Below are 6,622 nucleotides of genomic sequence, written 5' to 3' on the forward strand. Positions count from 1 at the left end.
TCCTGTCTATCCCACATTTTTTTTCAACTTACTAAGAAATTGGCTGTGGTCTAGCTTGTCTACCCCTCACATATTTTCCCAAAGGACAACACTGAATTTCTTTACAAATAAGGGTGATAGCCCGATCTGTTTTAATCCATATTGATAGCATGAATTAAATAAGATTTCCCTTCACACGCTGACAATGTTCCTTTGGGGCCTCATCAATAGGATTATTTGGCCATGACTTTTGGGCCTGTCTCTGGTTTGGGCAGAGCTGGATGCAGCCCTGACTATTCTGCCTCTGAATTGCTAATCGATGTTTTGTACATTCCAGTTGTCAACTGTCCAGTTGGCAAATCCAGAAAAAGGGACGTTATTTTACCAAGACTATAAACTTTACTGAATAAACCACATTGGCACAGAAAAAGCAACACCAGCTCTGGGTTTCCCATGCAAAAGCAGACATAGTTGATTCCCCCTCTTCCCTGTGGGCCACCGAAAACATCCACCAATCACTCCCGTTCATTTTGTTATGGGAACCTGCCAGCCACACTGGGACATCTGATCGGTGTGTCCTGGGGATGCCAGAAATGTCCCATGAAAGCCAATGGATGCTTGAATACCATTCTCCCTCCCTTTCATTCCATCCAGTAAGTGAAAGGGTGAATTGGTCTTGACACCAGTAGGATAAACTGGGGAACAGGATTCAAAGAGAAAAGGGGTCTTGCAAACATACCTTGTTACCTCCAATAACTGAGGACACCTTTATGTATCTGTGTCTTCTAAGGGTAAATGGAACATATGGGCCCATTAACTCTTTCTATCAGGTCATACTCTTCAAATACACTGGATGTTGTAGCACTTTCACCATCTACCCTAGTTCACTCAGATATTTAAATGGTGACCCAGCATCTCATCATTTAATTTAATTTTATTGTTGCTTTATTCTAGCGGTTCCCCCACATACCTATGCTAATGTAGGGACTTTAAGTGCAAAATGGTCCAATAAGGATTTTTGGTACCATCAGGTAAGACTGGGAAATTATCTGTTGGAAATCCCAGACACCATTCTTGAATAAAAAAAGGTTGTGGAGACTCTAGAAAGAGTGCAGAGAAGAGCAACAAGATGATTAGAGGACTGGAGACTAAAACATATGAAGAACAGTTGCAGGAACTGGGTATGTCTAGTTTATTGAAAAGAAGGAGTAGGGGAGATATCAAAGTAGTGTTCCGATATCTCAGGGGCTGCCCCAAAGAAGAGGGAGTCAAGCTATTCTCCAAAGCACCTGAGGGCAGGACAAGAATCAATGGGTGGAAACTAATCAAGGAGAAGCAACTAAGGAGAAATTTCCTGACAGTTATAGCAATTAATCAGTGGAACAGCTTGCCTCCAGAAGTTGTAAATGCTCCAACACTGGAAGTTTTTAGAAGAGATTGGATATCCATTTGTCTGAAGTGGTGTAGGGTTTTCTGCCTAAGCGGGGGTTGGGACTACAAGGCCTCCAAGGTTCCTTCCTTCTATTATTCTACTAAGCTCTCCCATCCTACTGTCCTCTACTGGGTTCACATCATCCAGATGTTACTGATAGAATTGCCAATAACTAGTGAAATATGACTCAATACATGCCCTTTTTTAGTACTGTGGTGTGCTCTTCTATTTATGATTTTGCTAATGCTTTTAGGGGCCTTTAATGAATGTGTTATAAGCTGCCTGGAGGCTCTTTTTTGAAATCAAAAGGCAAAGCTTGGATCTCCTAAGGAAGAGATCAATAAATATTAACTAACTTCCCCATTTCAAGATGCTGCTTTGGAATAAGAGTGCTGGAATGGCAGTGACCCTTTAATTTCATGTCTATTCCAACTATTTTCCCCAAGATCTCGTCTTAAGTAAAACACGCTGCAGACAAAATGGCTTTTCTCTCTTTCTCGTAAAACCTTATTCGTGTACCCAGAAGAGAAGGAGGTGACTCATTTCAAGCAACCTTTGTCCCACCTAAAGGTAAAGGTAAAGGTTCCCCTCGCACATATGCTAGTCGTTCCTGACTCTAGGGGGCAGTGCTCATCTCCATTTCAAAGCCGAAGAGCCAGCTCTGTCTGTCTGTCTGTCTGTGGTCATGTGGCCAGCATGGCTAAATGCCGAAGGTGCACCGAATGCTGTTACTTTCCCACCAAAGGTGGTCCCTATTTTTCTACTTGTATTTTTACATGCTAGGTTGGCAGAAGCTGGGACAAGTAATGGGAGCTCACTCCATTACATGGCACTAGGGATTTGAACCGCCCACTTTCTGATTGACAAGCTCAGTGTCTTAGCCACTGAGCCACCCTGTCCCTTTCTGTTCCACCTAGAATTGGCTAATTTTCTCTCTTATCTTCAAAGTCTATTTGCTTTTCTATTCCCAAACTTGAGTCTGTCCCTTCCCTGAAATTTATAGCACCACTTCTTCATTTTCCCACCCCTCCCATTCTGAGCCTTCAATGACTTTCTTTCCTTGAAAGAAACAAGCTCTTTACATATTTCCCTGGGATATTCTTTGCAATATTAGCAAACGCACACAGGAAAAGCCCGAGGTGTTCTTTTCTCCGCAATTTTGAATTTTAGATCTCCAGAAATATCCATAAGCTCTCATTAGTGAAGGCACTCACGCTCCTATAAAAGTTTTGGTTGTTTTTTTTAAAAAAAATCAGGTTCCAATGAAATGTGTTGGGTGCTTTCCAGCTCCTTTTTCCTAACTGTCTTCCAAAAGGTCCATTCTGGCCACAGATGAAGAAGGTAGAATCAAATAGAGTAGAGTAGGTAGGGTAGGGTAGGGTAGGGTAGGGTAGGGTAGGGTAGAGTAGAGTAGAGTAGAGTAGAGTAGAGTAGAGTAGAACAGAATGAAATAACACAGTTGGAAGGGATTTTGGAGGTCTTATAGTCCAACCCCCTGCTTAAGTAGGAAACCCTATACCATTTTAGACAAAGGGTTATCCAACATCTTCTAAAAAACTTCAAGTGTTGGAGCATTCACAACTTCTGGAGGCAAGTTGTCCAGGGAGGAGGGAAGTGTGGGGAGGGAGGGAGAGAGAAAGGAGACATGGATGGAGGGGGGAGAGGGAGGGGGGAGAGGGGGGAGAGAGGAAGGGACAGAGAGAGAAGTGAAGAGAGGGAGGGAAAGAGGGGGAGGGGAGGGAAAGAAAGAAGGGGAGAGAGGGAGGCAGGCAGAGAGAGGGGAAGCGAAAGAGGGGAGAGAGAGAAAGAGAGGGAGAGGAGTGAGAGTAAGAGAGGGGAAGAGAGAGGGGTAGGGTGGCAGAGAGAGGGGGAGGGGGAAGGGAGGGGGAGTGAGCGGGAGAAAGGGAGGGAGGGAGAGGAGGGAGAGAGAGAGAGAGAGAGAGAGAGAGAGATGATGCTATTGCGAGCTCCACTATTAGAGAATAGTGGTCCTTAAATTGGCAGGTGTCCATCCCATCCTTGGCAAACAGAAGGCCTCCTCATCTTTTGCAACCTGTTCAGAGCTGCATTAAATCACCCACTTTATTTCATAAATATATTATGGACATCTGGCTAGTCAATGATGTGCCAACCTTTCCGAGTTAGATCTGCTGCCTCAGCTCAGGAGACATTTCCGCAATATGCCATTTCCCTCCGTTGGGCTTTTTTGCAATGAGGTGATTTCACCACCCAGACTCTTCTTCGTTGAATGCTGTCCACAGGCCATCCGTACTTCTGGTGTGACTTAAAAAGAGGCCATTTTGCGGGCCAGGTTTTCCCACAAGTCATCGCTGAAGACAACACTCATAATTGATGTCGCTAAAATTGCAGCGCATTGAATGGAACAGGATTCAAATTGTCCATCCTTTTCTTTCTTCTGAAGTTCACCCAGGGTTTTCAATTCATACAACACAGAGATCTATTGATGTCTGAACTTTAACATACAAGTGGATCTATAGTAATAATAATAATAATAATAATACAACAACAACAACAACAACACAACAACAACTCCGCCGTTGCCGGTCCCAAGCCCGGATGAGAAAGGAGAAGGGTTGGGGTGAGGTTGGCAACTGGCCCCATAAAAAAACCCAGCCAACCCATACAATATGGTGAAAGAAACGAATAAAAATTTTATACAGCATCAGTCGTCGCGCGGGTTAACAAGGGCCGCGGTGGATGTTGGGGTCCCTGGACATCCATCGACAAGTGGGCTAGAAGTGGACCAGACAACAAAACGACAAAAATATAGTGCAGATGAAAACCGTGCCATAATGGCCTGTTACTACAATTCAGAGCCAGAAAAAAGAGATTATTTAAAGCGAATGTATGAATTATGGAACAACAATATCCAGATTCAAATGTTAGTAAACAACGACTAGCAGATCAAAGGTGATTTATTATACGGAATAAAGCGTTTAGTGAAGTTGAACTTGAGGAAATTTAGGCAAATTGCAAAACCAAAAAAACATATCACAAGCAGAAATAAGTGATATTCAAGACACAACTAAAGACATTATAGAAGAACTCCCAGAAGAAGCTTTCAGGGAGGAAATAATACCACCACCATTAGAACCAGTTATCACTGAACCAACTGATGAACTAACTCAAAAACAAAAAGAATTGAAGGATAAGATATGGAGCATTTTCTGCTTAATGAGGAAAGGCAACGTTTACCATCACTAAAAACTGTGCCTAAGAAAATTTTGGCCCCTATCATGAAAATGGTTAATGCAGTGTTTCAACAATTGAATTGGGATCCATCTTGGAAACAAACCAGTTAATATACAGTGCAGCTGTAATAGTCACTAATGAACTAGGCATTAAAATCAAAGTACCTAGTCACACAACAGAAAAAGCATCAAAGCCAAAGTGGAAAATCTGATTAGAACAAAAAGTCAAAAAATTAAGGGCAGATGCTAGTAACTTAAAGAACATGCATGAGCAACGGCTTAAAAACAACAAAACCATAGATCGGCTAATCAGAAGATATAGATTGGATACAAGAAACATCAATGAAGCTGTAGAGATTGTAAAACAGCGGATAACAGCTAGAAAAATTGAAAGATATGAGGCACAAATCATCCAAAATAAACAAAATCAGCAATTTTGATCAGACCAACGGCGTTTTTATCAAAGTCTTAATGTGAATGGTGACACCAAAAGTGAAAAACCAGAAAAGCAGGCCACAGTTGAATTCTGGAAAGAATTGTGGGAAAATGCAAAGGACTACAATAAGGAAGCAAAGTGGATACATGACTTTGAGAAAAGCATTGGCAACAAACAAATGCAAGTATTAGAAATAACAACTGAGATGGTCAAAAATCGAGTAAAAAAGGTAAAGAATTGGACATCACCTGGAAAGGACCAATTACATGGTTTCTGGCTCAAATATCTGACCAGTTTACATGCAATATTGGCCAGGCAACTGAATGAAATTTTACAAAAGGGCCAAATTGATGAATGGTTGACAACTGGAAAAACATACTTGATTCAGAAAGATGCAACTAAAGGAACAACACCTGAAAACTACAGACCAATAACATGCTTGCCAACAACCTTCAAATTACTCACAGGCATTATTGCAGATAATATGATGGATTATTTGGAAACAAACAACATCTGGCCAGTAGATCAAAAAGGCAACAAAAGAAGGAGCAGGGACACAAAAGATCAGCTCCTAATTGATAAAATGATATTAGAAAATTGTAAGAACAGAAAATGAACTTGAATATGGTCTGGATTGATTACAAAAAGGCATTTGACTCACTGCCACATAGTTGGATCATAAAATGCTTAGAAACAACTGGCATTAGCAAAAATATTACATCCTTTACCGAAAAGGTGATGAAACAATGGAGAACTGAGTTGGCAGTTGGGAATGAGATCTACGGAATGGTTAATATGGGCCTCCTCTGAATCCCATCCGCCAGTCAATGCCGACTGGCGACTACGCGGAGGAGAGCCTTTTCAGTAGCAGCTCCGACCCTGTGGAACGACCTCCCCATTGAGATTCGCACCCTCACCACCGTCCAGACCTTCCGCACAGCCCTCAGGACCTGGCTATCCCGCCAGGCCTGGGGATAAGTTTCTAATTCACCCCGCCCAGTGTTGAATGCTGAATGAAAGTTGTGTTTTTTACTGTTTATTTTTGTCACATACTGTTTTTGTTTTATATTGCACTTCCCCTTTCCCTACGAATGTAAGCCGCCCTGAGTCCCCTCAGGGAAAAGGGCGGCCTATAAATCCCAATAAACAAATACAAATACAAATAATATCAAGCGAGGAATTTTCCAGGGTGATTCACTTTCACCTCTTCTCTTCATCATCGCAATGATCCCACTATTAGTAATCTTAAAAAAATGAAATTAGGCTACCAAACAGCCAAAGAAGCTGAAAAAATTTCGCATTTACTATATATGGATGATTTGAAACTCTATGGAAAGTCAGAAATAGAAATCCAATCATTGACAAACACAGTCCGAGTATTCAGCACCGATCTTTCAATGCAGTTTGGCATGGAAAAATGTGTCACTGTATCCATAAAAAGAGCAAAATCACTGCATCTGAGGGAATTGAAATGCCCAATGGCCAATTAATTAAATGCAAGAAAATGAAGCCTACAAATACTTAGGCATTCTGCAGTTGATAACATCAGCATGGAGAAGTAAA

The sequence above is a fragment of the Thamnophis elegans genome, chromosome 14 (assembly GCF_009769535.1).
Source record: "Thamnophis elegans isolate rThaEle1 chromosome 14, rThaEle1.pri, whole genome shotgun sequence".
In the NCBI taxonomy this organism is placed as follows: domain Eukaryota; kingdom Metazoa; phylum Chordata; class Lepidosauria; order Squamata; family Colubridae; genus Thamnophis; species Thamnophis elegans.